The following is a 23,465-nucleotide window of genomic DNA, read 5'->3' as shown; positions in this document are numbered from 1 at the left end:
TTAAAACCATCAACAAAAAATATCGGACCAGAATCAATTCCATTCAATAAAATTCGACGATAGAAGATTGTGTGATATTCTGAACAAATGCCCAGTGTCCCCACTGTAATACTCTGAAAGCGAAGTCACGAATGCGAGTGAATGTGGAAAAAATAAATGGTATAAATGAATGAATCGAGTGAATGGCAGTAAAATAAGTACAAATCACAAAAAAAGACTATAAATACTAAGATTGGTGCATGAATGAAGTTATAAAAAAAAGTGATTGACAGAGTTTGTAACAAGTTCGAAAATATATATTGAATTTACATAATATTTATTGCTGATACGTACTTCGCGAAAGTCACAGAAGTATTTGAACAGCCAATCATCCATTCAAAGAGTAAAGTAAGCCTTAATATTTAATGGAATTATCTTTAGCATTAATTACACAGGTTCGTGAGTATTTTTCAATGGTAAATTTATCTAATTTAAACTATCATTTTTGATATAGATAACATAGAATTTAATCGTCTCCATTGTAATGTTTCTTTCATTTATTGTATATAAAAGTTCGCGTACGAGTGTCTTTTCTGATAAAAGTAAATAAAAACAAAAATCAAACAAAATACTCGGTACACTATAACAAAAAAATTGTGATTTCATAGAACTCGTTTTTTTACGATTCATAATTTCAACGTATCTATATGATGAAATGTTATATCTCTAAAAGACAGCACTTCAACAATGGACTTCTATTTAACGATTCAATTGCTGTATAGATACCGACTGACAAGATCACGCCTCAGCAGTATGTATGGATTGCATGAAATGGGATTTGGAGCGATACACCATTCAACTATGAATCATAGTTAATCATTTTTGCTAGTTGTGTGTCGATCTTTTTCGTAATTCCAACACTGCCTTAAACTATCAATAACATACATAAATTTAAACTACTAATAATATTCTAATAAGTAACGTATATTTAATCTAGCAATTAACAATATATGTATACTCATATATTATATATTATTTATTATTATATTATATTAATATATATTATTTATATATAATATATAATAAAATAAAAAAATATTATATAATATATATATATGTATATATTCTAATAACATCTATAATAATATAATATAATATATAACAATATATATAAATTGATATAACCTTACTTTCCCGTCTACACCTAAAATTTCGGCTACTTTTTTCTGATATCATACCCCGTATATTTGAAAATTCTCTGGAGAGAACGAATGAACAGGCGACGAAAGTAGAAGAGATCGTTTGTGATGTCAGTGTCTACTTTCCACTGGTATAATTGGGATTAACGTTTGATCCTGAACTAGAAGACCGGAGAACGTTGGCGGAATATAAAATACAAATGGAACGTAATAAAGCGGAAGAATGACGTGGAGGAGTTCGCTTTAAATCCATTAGCAAACGCTCTGGCTTCACCGCTTGTCGGAGAGCAGCCAATTCCTTTTCCCTACCTTCCACTCTTTTTTCCTTTTTTCACTCTTACTTAGGGTAATTTACTTTACACACCGTGAATATTCGTTTTAATGAGCGTAATAATGAGATTAACCAGTTTTGCAATGGTGATAGCGTTGGTACTGTTCTCTCGCTTAATTTGAATACGGTAGCGCTAGACTTACTGTCGCGTTCTTACTAATTTCTCGAGTTGGTATAACAATCGGTGTTATATGATTTAGGGATTATTATCAATAACGCGCGTACAATGACTGCAAAAGGCATCGGTACATCATTGTGTTTGTTATATCGCTTATATACTAATTAATTAGGACTGTGTATGTATAGTAAATTTCGCATCGTTTAATAGGACATTCGACTTCAAAAATTCTATACTATAAAAATGAAACGTATATCTACGTAATTTGATAAACAAAATGTTTCATTAGAAAATACATGATTACGTTAATGATTTTTTGTAGCTTTTTATGAATCGTGTATTTAGTGTTATATCTAAATCTTCGGATCCATGTATCCAAATATCGCAAAGGATTGTTTATAAAATGTTGACCGTTGTAAAACATTCTATTTTAAGGAAAAGGTATCTATATCGGGTTTGTGGATATTTCCAAGTACATTAATTGCTTCTAGGATATTACCAAATCGATGAAAGGAATAATGAACTGAAATATTCTGAACGACATAATGGATGAAATAATCTTAAGATTCTCCGAGGAAAACTGAAACACAACCTCGTAAGAAAAAGCAACATTTATTATATAACAACCTAATAATGATTTGCTAACTTTAAATAAACCTTCTAGTAGAATTTCGAATAGTCATCCATTTGACCTACACGCATCGTCATCGAGAAGCACGAAGAAACGCGAAATGTCTTTTCATCAAGCAATTAACCAAACTCGAAAACGACGAAACGGGGAGGCAGTCTGTCGACTGGGTCGTAATCCAGCCTCTAAGCATCCTGTGCCTGGCGTAGGTCGTTAATTTCAAAAACGACCATCCCCAATAAGCCAGTTCAGCCCTCGGAAGACGCTGTAAACCCGATTATTAGCCTGCACACTCAAGGAAATTGGATTCCCAACTGCGACAATAACAATGTACTGCAATATCTTTGGTTACCATTTCGAGTATAACCTTGTTACACGCATATCCTCGTATAGAAAATGTAAATACCGGTTGGCTGACGATAAACGCGATTCCCTTCCAAGCTGAAATTTCAAACTGCAGAAGTTTGACCAACGAAACAGGTGTGTTAGTCGACGAAATTCGCGTTGCCGTGGTTTTCCACGGTGAAACTAATAAATTTCGACTGACTCGCTGGCATAAGTGATTTATTTCGTTCGAAATTCTAGCCAGTCGAGGGGAAAACGTCTGCTACACTCCCCTTTTCTGTTCGTCCCTCTTTTTCCCTCGACTGTGACCGCGTAAATGAAATTGGTTTCGTTAACTGACAACCGCAACGCGCCGGTGTCGTTATCAATTACGAATCGAACGATGGTTGGTTTTGTTTGGAAAGAAACCAACGGAGGGAGATTTTCCAAAGGATTCGTTCGATCGAAGCTTCTGTGCATGCTTAAGCACGCGGGCGAAACTATAGCAAATTTTACATAGGGTTGAGAGAGGTGAATTTAGCATACATTGAAATAAGTGAAAAACGTTGTATGAACACACACATACTCGCTCGAAAGTCTTAGGACAGTTAATATGTTGGCTTCGGAATTGAAGAAAATAAAGTATATAATAAAGATAGCAAGAAATGGTATTTAATTTTTAGATTATGTATTACTAATATACTTACTGTTTCGTTGAAACATAAATGGGATCTAAAATAGATATTCCATATTGTGGCAATTAGAAATACATAATCCACATTAGAAATTAAAATTCTATTAAAAGTAGGTATTCTGAAACTTCTCAGCGATGGTACATGTACGTTAGTTTTCGTCTATAAATTAAAGAAAATGTGCAAAATGTTTGCCCCGATATGTAAGACTCAGTATATAGACTCAATATCTAGACTCAATATGTAACAATGCACGTTTTAGTGCATATCTATATATATATATATATATATATATATATATATATATATATATATATATATATATTAATGTATAATAGATAAGATATATAAAGATATTGTATCTATAAAGATATTTTCTGAAAGACATTTACAACTGATCTGCAGAAAAGTTTCTAATATGTTCGTGTATTTATAACAAAAAATTCATTCTCAAAAATAATTTCTTGTCTTAGAAAAGTGTTTTACAATACGTATTTAAAAAGATCGCGCGATTATCCGAGTATCATTAATAGTTGTCATGGGAAAAAAAGTGTTAAAGAATAAATAAGTTTTAGTTGAGCTAGAGCCAGCCCCCTTAATGCGATTAAAAGTAATGGAATTGTCGGAGAACGAGGTTGAATCGCGTTTGAAAGTACTTGGGATGCATAGTAAAGTGTATACAGGTTTACTGAAAGACTACACAAACCAGTTATTTATAGGTGTTACTGAATGGTAGCGTGCAGTTAAGGCGATTAGGTGTATGATATAATGGACTGAGTTTTGGCACGTCCTGTGTTTGTCGCGATGTGCGAAACAAACTCTCCAAAAGCAATGGAATTGACAATTTATGCTCATTATCTAACAAGCAGGTACAATATAAGTAGTGCTTCATTTATCCGTTTCAATAATTTTCATCATTCAAGGTATTTCTAAAGATTCTAAAGACTGAATTGTTTCATCAATATTTCGTTATTTGTTGTTTGATTATATCTAGTGCATACTAAATTACACTTATAAATTTGTAAACTTATTAAAGACATAAATAGAATATTTATTAAACTTGAATTTTAAACTACACAATGTCGAATAGATATAATTATCTCATTCTCTATAATTATCTCTATTTCGTAAAATAGTGGTAGTGCTTCTTAGGTGATCAAACATAATAAAAATTAATAACATAATAAAAATTGTGGTTTAACTGATACATTAATCCATTAAAGAGATTAGCGGAAACATTATTACGTTCATCGTATTTGTTATTTAAACCTGTATTAGCTTATATAGCACGCCTTGAACAAAAAATTAGTTTACTTGGGAAATCAAGAATCGTATTAAGATCCGAACGAAAGGGAACTCTGTAGAACTTCATATTTATGCGCCCGAGTCCGTTTAAATTCCTGAGAACAGTTTCTGCAACATCTTAGACAGCACAAGTGTACTTTAATTTATTCTTACAGGTATCCTGTTAGGACTCCGGATTTTATCAAACATTCGCGACATGGTGAATGTTTCGTATAAAAATTGGAAGATGCCTTAACTTTGAAAAATAAATAGCTAATAAATAGGTTCCTTTTAGTAGAAATAAATCTTCAATTAAAGCTAATGTTGCGAACGTTCGCCGGTTTTTTTCATTTCTTATTTTTGTCTAAGATCATCCGCATTAAACTTAATATACTTTTAACAATTTACTGTTTGAAAGAAAATAGTCTAGCGCAAGAAACGACCCAGTCAAAAACCTACATACTTTAATAGGGTAATTCCGAATACACCATACTAATGGCACCCAGTGAGATCGTTAATACGAATCAACAGAGTATCCAGCAATCACCAACCAGTCAAAACGAATAACCAACGTAGCGCGGCACCGCGAAACGTAGCCACTTCAATGTGACACAAAAACTATATAAATTGCTTCACGCACCTCTCCAAGATGCTCCCTCGAGAGCGGAGCCAGCGATTCCGGCCCCATCAATGAGACCTCCTGGCAGAAATATCGCCAGCGTCGACCAGCCACGATGAAAATAATAAATAATGCGCGTTCTGGCACTATCATTACGCCCATATATTTCCCTTGAAAAAAAGCGAGAAAAAAGCGACTAACAACAAGATAAAGAAACAAAAAGGAATCCATTGAACGGACAGAAACGCTCGAGCACCAGAGAAAGAAACGCCCCACGGAGCGCGTACAGGAGCCTCCACACGCTGAAAAGCGAGCGTTAACTGCTGATAGTTACCCTCACAGCGACAAAATCGGGACACAGTAGTCTCATTGTCTCCTACGTCCGATTGTTCCACGAGCGCGAACATTCTTTCTCTCTCTCTCTTATACTCTGGTTATGTTTTCACCGGCGACGCTTCGGCGCCCTTCCCATTTCTTTCATTTCTTTTTTCTTTCTTTTTTTCTCACGAATCCTAGCCACGCATATGGTATTTGAAGGATGAAAGACAGAGGACAAGGCCTGTTTATTCTGCGAAAATTTTTCTCCGCGATACCGCGCGTGCCATATGCCATTAATTCAAGCCATTCATCAGCATCACCCCAGGTGTGTCGCGCTCGCTGATGCAACGGGGAATTGTCTCGGTCCGAGAGTAGTCCACCTAGTCGCCGTCGCGTGTCTCCCGAATCCCGGATGAAATAACACTTTGAATGTAGACCGCTAAGTAATTTCGCTAGATCAAGAGTGATTGGTGTCAATAAATTCAAACTTATGTAGTTTTACGTAGATTGTAAAATTTTTCATAAATTATAATATTACGTAAGTTTGAATTTAAATCGTAAACACTTTTACTGCTCTGTAGACAATGATAAATGCATTGATTTTGGAAATTAGAAGTGAAACATGAGTGTAAAATATTGGTGCTATAAGATGTTCATTGCAACACTTCTTACATCTCTTGGAGAGCTCAGAGGAAATAATTGACTTTAACTACTACAACTTCTCTTAAAGCACATAAGGGAAAAAGCGGATCTTCTCTCACAGATGGTTGAAACGCAACCACTTATCACTGCTGGGGCCTGCCATGCTTGTGTCAAAATCGGCAGTACGACACAGGGTAAATTGACCACCTCTTTAAGAGAAGGGGCCGCTATAGAAGTATATAACAGGTTTTTAAAAATAAGTAACATTTATACACAGAGTTTCATTGGTAGATTCTGCACGGGAAGACAATACAAAGAGGTTCGCATAAACATATTTAATCTTGTTTTCGAGTTATTGCGGTTTCTTTTTAAACAAACTGCATCTGCATAGTTCCACAAGAAATGTTCAAAATGATCTTGCATCCAAATACAAGACTGAAGACCTTTTATCACTGATTATTTTACTCTGTTTTTTATTTCTGCAGATAATGTTCGTTAGATACTTTTTTGATGATGACAAGAGATGTTCAAAATGATCTTCTTGCATCCAAATACAAGACTGAAGACCTTTTATCATTGATTGTCATATTCTTTCCTTTATTTCTAACCTTTTCATTTCTACGGGTAATGTTCGTTAGATACTTTTCTTTATTGTTTCCGTGTGCAGAATCCACTACCGAAACGGTTTCCCGATGCTACGAGAAACTCTGTACTCTGTACTTATGCATTCTATACAGCAAACAATATTTTTATTTATTACTACTATTACGTGTGATATTTCATTATCATTTGCAATGAATCTACATAAACATTCAATGAAAATTCACAGAATATACTTACGATTGCCTCGCTATTCTCTATAAATTCTTCAGCGATTTACACACAACATGATTCTCTAAGAACTCATAAAGGTACCATAAACAACTCTTCCACTTTTTAGACTACACTTATAGCAAATGCGTTAAAATTTACTCTGATGAATGAAACATCTGAAGGCCGATGAGCTAGTTTGATAAAAGTCTGTGCATTTTCTATATTCGTGAGAGAACGCATCCACCCTAATCGTAGCCTTAACTATAAATTGCGGTACCGCGTTACTATTACCTTGCATATCGCCCCTAAATATACCTCGAAGTCAAACTAAACGAGACGAAGCAAAGGGGAACCAATGGAAAAAGAGAGAGAATAGTAAAAAGAAGAAAGGAGCAAGAAAGACATTTAAAAACGACAAAGTCGTTTAAACAGGCAATCCCCTAACGACCCGAGACGGCATAAAAGATTCTAGGAAAGAGGCCGCGAGACATTACCGGCGAAGGAAGTTGAGCCGAGGGGAGCTGGAAAATAAATAACCGCGCGAATTACGGTATCCGCTAACGGGCAACTTAATTAAACCGCGCTGGCTGCAGGGAAAACTCCGAAAGTAGACGATAAGCTGTCTCCTTGCAAATAAACCAAGAGCATAGTGAAACACGTGAGCAGTGAGCGCAGCTGCATATTACAGCGTGTTTGCCCGCGTGGTCATTTACATGGCCGCCACAACGTTCGTTAAATAATTAACCGAATGCAAATATCAGAGAAGCTACTAGACCAGACCTTCGTGTTGTTCTACAGGTTCGTACCAAAGGACCAGCGGTGCGTAATTAATGAAAAGGAAAACACGAGCGTCTCCTTTAGTAAGAGAAAGAGGGTCGATTTTAATCCGCGACGTGTCTATCGCCACAAAGTGCAAGGGACCAAAGATGTGCACCCAAACATCATTCGAAGATTACACCGGTGTGATATCGCGTCCTTGATGGAAAGTTATGGCACGGAAGACGTATTCTTTTAGTAATTCGTCTTTGGATATTTTTCATGTTGGGGATTTGTTTCTTGGTTTGCCTTTGATGATACATTTTAGAGCATTTGAATTTCGAGGTTAAAGATTTTTAGGGATATATTTGGAGAAAATTGGTCGTGAGATGATAATTATAGTTTTGTGTTAGTCTATTTGTTTCTTTTTTATTTTTGATGATACATAGGGTTACGTAGGGAATTTGAACTTTGAGGTTAGAGGATTGAAATGGAAGAATGGATTGCGAAATAATGATGATGGTTTCGATGAGTGTACCTCTTTTTCCTGTATTAGTATAGTATTAGTATAATTTCTTTTTTGTGCTGAAGCGATTTGTTCCTTGGTTTGTCTTTGATAACGCATTTCGAATGAATGGTTTGGGTAAATTTATTTATGTCTTCTTTATTTTTGATGATAGGGAATTTATATTTCGAGGTCAGATATTTTCATATAATATATATAATTGAGGGGAAATTTATTATAAGATGACTATTATGATTTGAGTCTGTTTGTTCCTTATTTATCCATGATGATGCATTGAAAGGAATTTGAATCACGGGAGTAAAGAATTGCGATGAAAAAATTCATTATAAGGTAACAATAATTTGCACGTGTACTTTGACTAATTTCTCATAAAAGTATAATATTTCCAATCAGTAAAAATATTCCAAAATATGTATTAAATATAAAATCGAAAAAGTCGCGTTAACGTTGCACTATACTTATTTAATACTGAAACGATCCTTAGTACCTTCGTTAAAATTTCCAATTCACAAAGATACCTCGAAGAAGACACGTCTCGATTTCATATTCAAAGAATTTCACATGAAAGAGACGGTCATGCCGTAGACAATACAGGATAGTGTATCCTTATGCGAGCGTTATTGAAGGAAGAAGAGAAAGAGGAAATCCGACAGGTAATTAATAATGTGGCGTAACGTTACGGCAAGGTGTTTCAAAGGAAAACGGCGTCATGGAAAAACGAAACGGACACAGGGAGGAATGAGCGACGCTTTCTGTTTCTCAACCGCGGCATTGGGGTTGTCTTCAACGTCGAGTAGAAGACATTCGAGGATTATCCAGAAACAACGCAGTGCAGCTCGCTGTCGCTTTTATGATGATAATATTTCAACGGTACGTCAGTCTCGTTTCTGTTCCTCGCGTCGTTTCGAGGATAAGTAAGTAGTTGCACGTCGGAAAATCGCGTGGATGGCATGAGTTCACGGAAAATCGAGGGGAAAAATCACTTTATATTCTCGACAAGAATCTCTTCGAATATTATTTCTCGTATTTTGTATCGTATTGAATGAGAAGTACCTACTTGGAATTTTGTTACCTATTTTGATTTCTTTAACGACGATTTAGGGGAAAAATTATTTTTACTATATTCTCGACGTGGAATTTTTCAAATAATTATTTCATACATCTTTGCCTATCTCGTAGAACTGACAATTTAATCTTTTTTAACTTTTGTAAGACAGATCTAATATAAAGCGATATAACGATTTGTAATGTAAATGTGATATATTAGAAAACATTGAAAGTTACAATAGAATTGGATCTTTAATCTTGGAGAAGTAGAGGGAACATTAGGTATTCAAAGATCAAAGAATGCTTACGAAGAACTGTTCAAGATACAACTAAGAACTTTTGAAAAATGAAGTTTTGGCGTTTAGTAGATCATTTGAAAAATAGTATGTATTACGTGACAGTTTACGAATGAACAAACTATAAAAATCTTCAAACAAGATTTTGATATTCTATGCTAAATGTATTACTTCTACATAACAACGGAAGGATAAAAAAAAAATTATTGCGAGATGCATCAAAAACCAAAACTATCTATATTTCAAGAACCATAAAAACAAGCTTAGGAATCTAACTGTCTGAAATAATTGAGAATCCAATGAACCCAGAAATTATCATAAGAAAACGGCAAAAATTTAAATTTAACAGCGAATTAATACCGTGAAGAAATATCAAAACAGCCAAAACTATCTATAATTCGAGTCAAAACTACGAAAGGAAATTTCTGTGAATTCCTTTTCGATGTTTCGATGTTTCAATAATTCGAATTCAAATTACCATGGTCGAGCATCGACGAGTCTGGTCTATGGATCGATGTGTGCCACGGCAATAACAACTTTTATTTGCGCAATGGCCAGCTGCAAACTGGGTGTTTTCGCGCGAACAACTCGTACAACTATAAATTAACCGATGCATGAATGCAGCATTCGCTTTTGTACGATATTATCCAAACGGGTGGGATTAACTAAAATGTCACAGCTGCGATTACAATCCGTTCGATCGACGCTGATTCGAACGCAGGATCGAACGATCGGCAAAACGAAGAAAACCGGCTCAACGGCTGGGCCAATAGCGCGTATTACTTTCAATTCGCGCGATAAACGAACGCGTTATTCAGTTTATCTTATGATTGCTTACAAGCTCTCTGTCAAGGACGGAGAAGAAAACAGATAATAAATTTCTATGTAAAATCCTTGTTAAATGGATGCTGGAAAACAATAGCTGCTAACGCTAATCTTTTTATATTACTTTTGACGTATCGAATTTCGTATATAAAGTTTATGCTTTGCGAAACTCGTATCAGCGAAAAATCGGTGTTATCACTTCTAATAAGAATTTTACGCGATAGTGATTCATTCGTTTATATTTGAATTTCTTCATTCTGCGACTTTACACTTTAATTTTATTACTTCTATCTCTTCTTCTTGATAAAATTGCCCTTCGTCATCCATATCAGCGAAAGATCGTTTTTATTGCTTTGAATAAATATTTTACTCGATAGTGGTTCATTCTTTTATATTTGAATTTTTTTAGTCTACTAGGTTAATTTGTCATTTTCAACTTTCCTTTCTCCATCCTTAAATATAAAGTCCAGAGATTTGCATCAGTGAAAGATCGGGCTTATCTCTTCTAATAAAAATTTTATACAATGGTAATTTATATTCGACATTTTTACCCTACGATTTTACTCCTTTCACTCTTTTATCCTATTCTTTAAGTTTTTTTTAAATATCATCGACTCTATAAAATGATACCACATATCTGCAAACGTATGTATATTATACTAACGCACGTCGGTATATTTTTTTAACACTTTCACACGCCATTGCTCCGATTCTCAACAAAACACTCCGCTACCTGTTCATCGCCGCGACATAATCAAACTCCACCCTTTCATTAAAAATCGATCCAGCCCAACAACTGTGTTTTCTCCGAGCTAGTCTTTCGCATTTTCCGTGTTTCCCCCGCGGGACTCGTCCCGCCGTTTTCGTATAAAGATCACGAAAACACAGTTGCCATTTCTCTCGCTGCTGCGTATCCTTTTCGCGTGTCTAAACGGGCCGAGACAACGGTGTCCCCAGTGCTCAGGGAACGCTGAAATCTCGATGGCGGGACCGTCACTCCCGAGGGAGTATTCTGACTCCTCGTGTACGCACACACGCCACACACGACTTACTTACACGTGTTCATATGTATGCATCCCATCAGCATGCATATAACATCCGAGTAATTAATGTATGGTTGTCTTCCCCACTGTTTCTCTTCTCTGTCTCCCTCTCTTTCTCTTCCTTTCTTGTTCTATGTCGCACCCTCTATTTCCACACGTCTCCGTCAGCAACAAAGTTTTCGAGTCATCCACGTAAGCACCTCTCCTATTCCTGTTCCTCACCCTCGTTTCTTTTTCTCTCTTTCAGTTTCGAGCGTTCTTCCTTTTGTTCGCCACTCTCTGCAAAGCCACCGTACCTCTCCCCAAGGTCCGCCACGTTCGGTTATTAAATTCGAAGCGAGACCGGTTTCGGGGATCGCGATCCGCGACGCGTCCTCTCTTTTATCCATAGCTCGCGACGCGACATGGTGTTAATAACTGCTGGGGTTCGTGGAGAGAATATCGGAGTTGGGGAACGCTGGATGAAACTTGTGGAGAGAATATGTGGTTAGATCTCGCGAGAGCTAAGGTGGAATTAATTAATGAGAACAGGATTTTTTTTGTGGGTCTGATTGAATCCACCAGTCGCTGTTGTCTTCATAATTATGAGCGATGAATGTAGAACGTATTTCTGAGATATTTGGTGTTTGATAGGAACTTTGAAGTGCAGAGTAACGTTACCGAATACGAGATACCATTTATTCTTGATTAAATATCAGGATTATAGAAAGATAAAAAGTTTGATGTTTTTGTGCTTTTACATTCGCCGTTTATTTGCATATACTTCAGAAAAATATTAGTTTCGTAGATATTATTATTTATTACGATAGTAGAGTGAACTTACGACCGTTTGCGGGGAGACGCGATCTCGAAGAAGCGCGCCAACGGGAGTTGTAAATTCCCGTTACGATTCGATTAATCGACGCCACGAACCGATCGATCCCTTATTTCTTTTGGGATAATAAGAGTGGTTGAGTAAATATAACACTGATCTTAACAGGTTATATAATATATTTAAAAAATCCAACAATTTCAGTGTGATACAATGTTATGTATAAAATGACAAACTACGAATGAGTACGATTTGAGATTCCTTTCGTGTTGACGAATGTGATGAAGTATCTTCTGTTCCTCGAAATGATGAATGTGATGACTTGATTTCTGTTCCTCGAACTGTCTTGTAACTCGCACCGGTGTTAACTAACTAAGATTGTAGCAACAGTTGAGTTGACGGCATCGATGAGAGGACTAGCAGAAATGACTGCACCAAGCTTGTGGGAACAGTAGGTGACTGTACCTATGATAGGACCTAGCAACAGTAGATGACTGCGTCGATGGGAGGACGTAGCAACAGTGAATACCCGTCTCGTGTTATTACGGAGGAAAGCTCGGTCTGGGTGTGCCCTTTTGAGCTAAGAACGCAGATTCGTTGTTCACACTTTTCGGTCGGAAAGTGAGGATAACGATCCGCGATGCCCATTGGTTATAGCCAACGTTAATAAGTGAAAATATAATGAGGAAGTCTGACAACGTGGCCCATGGGTGTCCTTGTTTATGGGAAAAACCTGCTTTTCCGTTAGACAAACATCCGCTTTCTCCATAATTTGTAAAAGCATGCAATAAACCTAAAGACTGTTTTAAGTACCATCCATAGATCGAAAATACTTACATGAATAAAGATTAAATTAAAAAGATTCGGTTTATGGTGGTTCCTTAGGTTTATTGCGGGTTAGTGTAACGGTGCATGGGCCTTGGCGGTCAGACCATGAGAGACGTCTCACGGATCATCTCACGCGACGTAATATAGAAAAAATATAAAAGAGTAGAAAATCGATGCTTGTAAAATGGTGCTCCCGTTTAAAATTTGGATTAAGAGCTAAAATTATGATTTAAAATTAAAATGTCACTCATTCTTTTGCCTTTTTAAGACAAAATGTACGTTCGTATACACGTAGGCAACTTCGGTAGCCCCATAGTATAATCCATCTGTAGCACTTGATGCACTTGAATCCATTGTTCACCAGCTTAGTCCTTGGAATATGGACACAAACGAAATAAACATTCTGCGCCATCATCGAATTTCGATTCAGAGCTGTCTTCCTTGTCAGTTTGCTCCTCTTTCGAATATTCATAAGGCGCTTCTGTCTTTGACGAAGTATCTCATATCAGTAACTACATAGGGTCTCGTATTAGGAATATCTTAGGTACTAGATATATATATATATATGTCGTGTTCACATTATGATTAGAGTTAGGGGCGTGTAATGAATATTCTCTGGAATTAACCACCGTTGTTATGCAATCGAGGTAATGTTGATTAGCACAAGTGTGAGTATTACAGAATCGACAAGTAACCACGGTGATTAGACACTAATGACAATAGCCTTAGGTTCGATAACGAATCCGCGGTCAACGGAATAACAAATATACTCTCTTCCAAAGTCTAAGTCTAAATCCATGTACTGTGGAGATGGATCGACATCTGGTAATCATCTTGCCCGAAGAATAGGGTCTGTATTATGTCTGTATTATATCCCTATATGTGCTGCGCCACAGAGCAGAAACCATTGGAATGTTTACTATCGAGTGCCAGTACAACTATTCTTTTTAAGGAGAGCTATACAATTACTCTATACATCTATTAGGTAAAAACGTTCATCCCGGGACCACGGCTACGTTCTGCGACTAGTTGTCGCATCAAGCCTAAGCTCATTATCTCAAGTCTCGAACAATTGTGTTTGGGTTATTTTGTAGTGGCTATAGTATAGGGGGTTTTACAAGGAATTCCAACTGGGGGACCGGTGTCCTTTCATCTCCGACATATATATAGAAACTCGAGTTTATTTTGGCAAGAATTAAATTAAATAGAATAACAGTTAATAACAAATCTACTACAAATTTTACCTGGAAAATCGAGAATTAATTTTGTAAGTTTTAAATTACCGTTCTTTTCTCATGATTTATTCTGTTGAGCAAATAACTGCCGGTAAAACAAAACAAAAGTAAAAATGTCGGTTGGCAGGTAGTTTGAATTCTATAGAATTTACATATATAATACAAAAATATATAATATATATTATGGTAATATATTATGATAATATGCAATGATAATACATATGATAATAAAATTAGTTGATAATACTGACTCGAAACTAGTAGAGGAACTGATGAAATAACTTACTTTTGACGTTACGTAAACCTTCTTTGTAAATGAATGTAGAAACTTGTGAGAGAAAAGAATACATTTAATGACTGAAATGATCGTAACGTTCTAAAATTTACCGCAATGTTGCAGCATTTCTTTGCAAAATTACGACGAGATCTTATATTAAACGCATATCCCACGCTCAGTAGCATTTCTAATACTTTTTTAAATACTCTTTGAAATCTTTTAAATGTAATAATAAGAGGAAGTGTAGCTCCTACGGTGAAATATTCAGGCACACATTCTGAGAAGTATAAATTATAATTATATGTGGATCATTTTACTGATTGTAAAATTTTCTCGTAAGACAACAATATTATCGCCAAACTTCGTGTACATAAACCCAACCTAGTTTTCCCCAATTAAAACCACCATACCGCAACAAATGTAAACACTAATCAAACACTAACAACCTCACCTCAAACTAACAACAATCTCCATGCTCTTGCATCTATATCCAGCAAATATCAGAGTAAACCTAATCTTCGACTTCCAAAATCAACCACCAATTGTCTTCTTATTACATCAGTATTCTTCAATCAAAAAATTAGTCAAAAATTCAGTGAAATCCCATCTATTGTCTTATTACTGATTGATGTTCTTGAACCAAAAAATTAACTAGAAATTTAATGAAATATCAGGATATTGAGAGGAAGGTGTTAGAAATGAACATAGTCGCGTAACACATATTACATTTTCTTTAGAACATACTTTCACCAAAATGAAACAGCCATTGTCAATTACAACTGGTCAATATATTTGAACCAAAAAATTAATCAAAAATTCAATGTATCACCAAGATATTTTGTAAAAGGCGTCAAAAACTCACACAGTCCTGTAACATACCTTCTGTCGAACACAATCACCGGAAGAATAGACCACTGCTTTTCAATAACTGCGCCTCGTGAATCAGTTCAACCTTTCTTTTTTTCTCCCCCCCCCCCTCTCTGTCTCCTCCCTCCCTCTCTGTCTCATCCCTTTCTGCCATCTTTTTTGCTTGTGCTAGTCGAACATCGAGCGCGGATTCGCGAAAAAACGAGGTGTCTCTGGAAAATCGAGGCACCTTTATCCGAGGCCACCTCTCTTTCGCGGAGGTCGTTTTAAATGCTCCCCCAGCATTGTTTGCGGCAACTTTCAGCCGCTTTTACCGCCGCAAACAACCATTTTCATTTAGTTTTCTTTTCATTCGGTCGATGCGCTAAGTGAATTTTACTGCCCACTTCCATTTCGTTCTTCTTTCATTTCCTACGCGCCGCTCAACCCTGTTTGGTAAATCTAATCCTTGCTTTTCATAAAATACCCCGCCACGCCTCCACACCCGCTCTCCTTGCTCTTTCATTCATTTCCTTCGTTCCAGTTTACTTTACTTTTCTTCTTCCTCGTCCTTATTTTTTTCTCTCTTTCTTTACTCTTCTCTTTGTTTTCTTTTTTCTAGCACAACTTTCCTTCCATTCTTCCTTCTCTGTTTTTTCTTCGCCAGTCGTAGTCGTCGTTCCACTTTCTTCCTTTTTCTGATTCTCATATTTTTCACTTCTTACGCAGGTCGGTTTTGTTTCTAGGTTGGTTCCCTTTTTGTTTCTCGTTTATTGTTTTCCATGCGATATAGGTCGTTTACTTCGTTCGTTTTTCAACGCGGGTCGCCCATGTTTAACTTGATTTAGTTTCGCTGCGTTTTATAAGACTCTTATATCTATTTCCTTTCGCGTCTCTGTTTGTCCGCGCTGTTTCTCTACCTTCCCAATTTTTCAGACGTATTCGTGATTACCTTCTAAACTTGCCTTGCTTTTCACATTTTCTCATCTTTAATTTCCCCGTCTTTAATCCTCTCTCTCTCTCTCCCTCCCTCCCTCTCACCCTCCCTCTCTCCCTCTCGCTCTCTCTCTCTCTCTCTCTCTCTCTCTCTCTGTCTTTTAACCGCGTTAATTTTTGTTTGCCGCTCTTTCAATGGGTCTGAGATAATTCTGAAACTGTTGATTTTGCGATGAAACGAGAAATCTGCTTTTAAAGAAGATGGAATTATTTCACTTTATCGCTAATTTTGAAAATATATTTGTATAAGTATTTTTGTGTAATTTAATATAATTTTAATTTTTAGAATTATTTCATTACTATTTTAATATTAGATTTCAATATCGTAATTTTATTATGAAATTGAATTTCACGTTGATATTGTGTATTACTGTTTGACAATGCAATTTAATAACAATATTGTATTTTGTATTTAAAATATTAAAAAATATATTTAATAACCGAAGCATTAGAAGTCATATTTGAAGAATTTGAAATATGGAATAGTTGAAGAATCCTTGATTTTTAGGAATTATCAGCAAACGATGATTTTAGAATTTGTTAGATTTATTTTGGAGATCATTGTCAATTCAATTCTTTTTGCTCCTGTTTATATATCTATTTGCACAACCTTTCTAAATAATTTGGTGAAATCTTTTTTCATAATTCACAGAACTACAATATTATTATTGTAATACTTGGATTTTTATTTTAACAAATCTAACTAAAACATAATGAATCATTATTGATGTAAAATAATTAGAAATTTTACAAACCAATGAATATGATCGCATCACATATTGTATAGCTATATTATCTTACACACAATTACATATATTTAGATCGAAATGTAAAAATATAAGAAACAGAGATTTATTTGGCAGAACATCAACATTTGGTGTAATGTTCTATGATAATGTTAATCTTACATTCTTATTTCCTCTTAAGACATTACCATTATATCAGAAATGATGTTTTGTGTTTATATTCTTAAATGGAATTTATATGCATCAAATATGTATAATTATAAATCAATGACAGATATAAATAGCTTTATGAATAATAAATATATGAATAATGGAAACTTGTAAATAATAATTAACTTAAGAATATTTCATAACAAAAAATAACTCCACTTGACACAATTGGAAGTAAAGTGTCTATTCTGCAATGTATTAAAAATTAAATTCCGTCATCAAATAAATGGATTATAATAATCATAAACGGACATATATAATAATATAATAAAAAATAAAAATAATAACGTAATAACTGAGTAAGAATCGAATCATTTTCTCAGTTGTAGAGTAACATATATGTATGTAAATCCATATAAATATAAGAAATTTTTGTACGATTACTGTACAATTATTTCACATAACTCCTTTTCCTTTCATTTTAGCAGATAATCATATTCGGTTTTTAAAGTAATATTTATGAAATATTGGATCAGAATCTGATTAAAATTGCTTTTTTTTCAGTAGAAGCACATTCAGTTTTTGTAGTAATATTAATTAAATATTTGACCATGATCTGATTAAAACTGCTTCGTTTTTTTCGGCAGAGCTCATATTCGATTTGTGTAATAATATTAATAAAGTACATTCGATCAGAATCTGATTAAAACTGCTTCAGAGATTTAACGGATGTGTGTGACGAAATTTACCATTCCCCCATAAGAATGAAAATGACTTACAAAGAATTAAAAATCTCTCAAAAGATATATCAAAAAATCAAATAAATCGAAATTACATTGTCTATTAAAAAACTAAATTACAGAGAATTAAAATTAAACGTTGCCAAAGAAAATAAACCGCGTACATATTTACAACCTGGTAAAAAATTTCGTAGCGACCTTTTAGAAATCCACGACCTTGCAATTTTTTCATGTTAAATATCAGAAGCCCGCATAAATGTTTGAATATATCGAATATATATATATATCTCAGGTTGACCCATTTTTCGTTAATTGTAGTATTTTTTATTACGTGAGACTACTCGAGAAACGATCTTTTTCCACCGATTGTGGTTAGAACCTAACTTTTCGACCCATTTCACCCCGTTCCACTCCCATTCTCCCTTTCTCGTTGCTTTTCCTCCGGAACACAGAAAAGTTAATCTCGTGCAAGGCTGTTACACGAGATCAGAGCAACTCGTTGAATTGGAAAGAAAAACGGAGGGGGTAACGAACAAGAAAGAGAGAGAGAAAGAGAGAGACAGGGGAATGTGAGAAAAAAGGAAAAGAAATAAAATTCGTCAATCATACATTCAAATGTAACACGCGGTACGTGTGACAAACAGAAGGTGCAAATATAATAAAAAAAAAAGGAAGTGAAAAAATAAAGGCTCCATTTAAAGCAGTTTCCTGGTTACAATATAGGCGACGTGTAAACCCGTTTCATGAACGATATGGATTTTATTAATTTCAACGTCCTTGAAAATGATATTGAACCGTATAAAAAAATATTCAGTTCCAACTTCGATGGATATCAGAGGGTTTAGTTCGACATTTTGTTTGCAATTTGTATTATATTCGATAAAAGCTGATTCCCACTGCAAATTGTTATTTTATAATCCCTCTGTGCGTGGTTTTGTTGCCGAGTTTATTACCATCTCTATTAATCTTATTTTTATTTTGTATTTAAAAAATAAATAGAATTTGAAATTAAGTAGGTTTGGGAGAGTATCGTTATTCGTGATGAAAATATTAAAATGCAATATTTTATTGGTCTCGATCAAAGTAATGGCAGTTATATGAAGGGATTATTCGTTATTATTTTATCGATTATTCGTTGTTGATTATTCATTATTCTTACATTTATTCAGTCCACTTATGATCTGATATTATAATTATTTATAAACGTGTTGTAAACGAGTGGATGAAATACAGGAGTTAACAAAGAAATAATTCGCATGAACAGATCTAAAGCAGTTCTCTGATATGATAATTTGACTGTGTAGTGAGAATTATTATGTAAAAACTTCGAGGATTAAAATATGGACTCTCATCACGTATTTTCTACATTTCGAATCTTTCGTTTTTTTAAATATCCAGGCATTGTTTCACGATGAAAAGATTGCTAAAAATTCATAAAATACATTAAATTATATAAAAATTCCTATTCTTCATCGAATATATTACATATTAATTTTTTCAAAAAACGTTGCATGAATATACGTATAAAAATTCATAAAATATTTTCAATTTATTAGAGTCAATGGTATTAATCTACCATTAAAGCTATTATACAGATATTCACTGAAAAGGTCTTGTAAGGTTCTAAGGTTCTTCAGTGTACTGAAAAAGGTTCCTATGATTTGAAGTGGGACAAGAATATAACTCTATGCAGGTACTCGCGTAATCCACACATATTTGAAGAAACTATCGATTAATCTTAATTCATGTTTGAATAAATGAAATTACTGTTAGTATGGATAATTACTTTATTCTTTTTCAGAATTCTCAATGGTAATATCAGATTGTCCCAAAAGCTTCTTTCGTTTTATAAGGAAATAATAGATGCACATTCTTTGTTCTTTTGGAATAAAATGGATCATACATAATTCAGTAAAATAATATAAAACAAAAAATGTTGTGTATCTGTTATTTCCTTATAAAATGAAAGAAGCTTTTGGGACAACCTAATACATTTCCATATTGGCTTTAAATTTAACCCATATAACTGTAACAATAGTGTCTCAGCAGTACTAACGAAATTTCGGAATGTTTCACATAATAATACGCATACAATATAGGCGTAAAAACTTTCTGTTTTAGGCATTCAAATATTTTTACCAGCGGATATATACACTGTATACGTGTACATATACATTGCGTATACCAAGTATAATTGAAACATAAATGATTTTCTACAGAAATCCCTGACAATTGGAGAAAACGCATTAATAGGTATACTTACACGGGCCAACAACGTAATCGATTTTCATACCGACGATTTAATCGATAGTATCGCCTACGCGGTGATTACTGCATTAACGAACACGATTACCCTGGTGTTGGCAATTAATGTTTGATCAGTCTACGTCGTTTTAACCATGTCGTTCATTGTCCCGTTAAAATCGTTGCGAAAGGATTGGATTTTCCAGTTATCGATTTTCGGCGTTGCGAATCGCGTAAAACCCCTGTAGGAATTGTACGTGGGCACAATGCTCGAGCTCGACGGGGGTGAAATCCCAAAACGAAACGACAGCATTCAACGTTTCGCCCCAGCGCGTATCGCTGAAAGAAATAAAACGATGTTTATTTTCAAAGGTGGAAATTGCGATTTCCAAGAGATTAAAAGTAATTACAGATATCATGGAAGATGTAAAATTCTGCTGAAATTGAATTTCAGGTTGCTATATCTCGTATATTATACTTTCATAATATAACTTAATTAATGATGTTTCACATTAAACTTTAACGGTGTATTTAGTAATTGAATTTGTATTTTTATGACAGTAAAAAATATATAGTTGCAGTTAAAATAAATATGATACACAATGGCTTCCAAGAGTGTTCGAACACTTAACACAGAATTTTGTTCCGAATATATTATGTGTATTGTATGAAACATTTTGAGATTTCGCTGCCATTGTAACGAAACACGACTCTCGTGATTGTGACGGTGAAGTTTGAGACCAATCCGAAAAATTATATACAAGTCTATTGTATATAATTAGGTTATTGAGGGTACGCAGTAAGGATGTATAGACATCTGGCTGCCATCTTGCCCGCGGAGTGTGGCCTGGTCTAGGTAGAGTGCCGCTAGACGTAACAAATATAGTGAATAATTGACTGTTCAAATACTTTGATGATCTTTGCGAGGTATATTACAATAAATGTTTTGTAGCTTGTATATAAATCTTCAGACGCGTTTCACATGTTACAATACTAATAAGATTTCAAAGTGTTTCGTATGATACATACAGTGGCTTACAAAAACATTCAAGTAGTCCTAGAAACTTTTCATGTATGTGCTATACGAAACATTCTGAAATCTCATTAGCACTGTAAAGAGATTATCGTGATCATACTGATAAAATTTAATATGGATCTGATGAAGTACATAAAAGGTCCAAGATATTTATTGGAAGCATATACCTCGTAAAGATCCTCAATTATTTGAACAGTTATTCACTACATTAATAGTTCACAATATTTAGTGAAACCTAACGCTGCTAACTGACCTAACTGTAATCCTTAACATTAATTATATCTTTAAGACTAAAATTTAAGATTAAATCTTACTACATAATCACGATAGCAGTAACAAAATTTTTAAAAGTTTCATATGATACGCATATTATATTAATACAAATTTTCTATGGCAATACTTTCGTTAGCCACCGTACACGAAAAGTTTTTATTTGTTTCTGCATTTAGACTAAATAAAAGAAATCAAAAAGTTAGAAGTAATTTCGTTTACACCAAACAATATTTATGAATTTGTTACTAGCTAATTTCGAGTTAATTTGTTTTTCTAATGTTAAAATCGACTTATCATGAGTCGTTGGTTCAATTTCTCGTTTCTGGTTCTTCCTATCAGGCGAGATCGAACACCGCTTGGGGAATCTACGTTTGGCCTGCGCGTGGAAACCGGATTAACTATCGTTCAATTTTACTTGGTGAGTCCGCCCTCGTGTAATCTTCCGTGAGTTTGATTAATGAGAACGGCCTGCTGCCGTTACGCGGTGAACCTTCCTCGAGATTATTCGAAAATTAAAAATAATCCTCCTGCGTCACCGCCATACCTGGCTACCGTATTCGATTATTCGTTTCGCTAATGAATCGCCGTCAGTCAATGAATCATTTATTTCGACGTAATTGAGTCGCCTGTTTCAAATGGGCCGCAAGTAACCGGATAATAATTCAACGTTCAGTCAAACGCGAAAGAGAATTCAGATCAGTGCGTATTATCTGCGAATTTCTGTGATGCTGAAGTTAATTCTGGAGAACGAATGGTACTGTTGAATTATATCATGGAGCAACGGTTCTTCATTTTCGTTAATGTAGTGGCTACAAAAAATATTGGCACGTTACTGTGTATTTATTTTAGCATTTATACGTATATCAAACGATTATTATATTAAAGCATAGTATAGTTCAAGTATATTAAATTTCGTATGAATTAGCTCTCTGCGCTCGAGGACTTTTTCAGTCGGGCAAAGTAGCAACTTGAGATGATTTAGCGTATATGTGACGCATGTCTTACAGGTAGCGTAAAATGATTTTATACACAAATTAACGTACAAAAACATTATATTCTAATAATTTATCTATATTTACATCTTTGAAAATATGATTTTGTAATATTAATTTCTGTATTCTTTTGTATGATAATTTAGAAAGCATTTACCAAGATGCATCTTTGGTTTGGTCAAAATTCTTCCTTGGTAACATTATGCCAAACTGAACGTGATGGCAGTGATCCTCTCCCTATCATTTTTGCAGTATAATTGTTTCTTTCAGTTGTTATTTGATTTATTAGCTCGTTGGCAAAAAATATCTTAAAAAACATTTTACAACATTGTTGTAAGACATTTGAGCATACTTGCGGCTCTGTAGATTTTCCGCCGGCTATGAATTTTATTCTCGGTAGTGTTTTGCTAGATTCTTCACAAGCTGTCCATTGTGAATTATTAGAATCTTGTGGGGCATCACTGTCACTTTCGCATTCATTATCTATTATTGTAATTTTTCGATTTCTTACACCTAATATTGTGTCACTATCTCCATCACTGCTTTCATTTTCTCTATCAATAATTCATTCACGAATGCAATCGATCTTATTTCTCAACAGTTCAAATCAAGTTTATCTTTGCTTGAACTAATTTCACTTCCGAAAAGCATTTTCCTAGGGCTTCTAGACTATAATACTTTTGCCATGATCGTCGAATCCGCAGTCAGCCGTCGATTGCCGAAGCGTGAACACATGTGTGTCTAGTGCCTAGAGCAGTTCACAATACAAGTGACGACCCTCCGTCGTAAGTGAAATGAAACCAAAATAAAGCAAGTGCTTCTAAACTTAAGCAGATATTATATAGCTAGCT

The 23,465-nt window shown here is 34.7% G+C and overlaps 2 protein-coding genes across 6 annotated transcripts in view; one reads left to right on the top strand and one right to left on the bottom strand.

Moving 5' to 3' along the window:
* LOC132912449 (hemicentin-2-like) overlaps positions 1–23,465 on the top strand; it is a 547,362-nt gene that overhangs the window by 382,513 nt on the left and 141,384 nt on the right. The gene's annotated exons all lie outside the window — the stretch shown is intronic.
* Positions 3,273–23,465, bottom strand: part of LOC132912466 (26S proteasome non-ATPase regulatory subunit 9) — a 272,372-nt gene continuing 252,179 nt past the window's right edge. Inside the window, exon 5 of the mRNA XM_060969904.1 lies at positions 3,273–3,285. The gene's annotated coding sequence lies outside the window, so the exon portion shown is untranslated. The remainder of the gene's footprint in view (positions 3,286–23,465) is intronic.

Source organism: Bombus pascuorum, chromosome 12 (assembly GCF_905332965.1).
Source record: "Bombus pascuorum chromosome 12, iyBomPasc1.1, whole genome shotgun sequence".
Taxonomy (NCBI): Eukaryota; Metazoa; Arthropoda; class Insecta; order Hymenoptera; family Apidae; genus Bombus; species Bombus pascuorum.
Note: the sequence above shows the minus strand (reverse complement) of the source record. Positions and strands in the feature narration are given on the sequence as shown.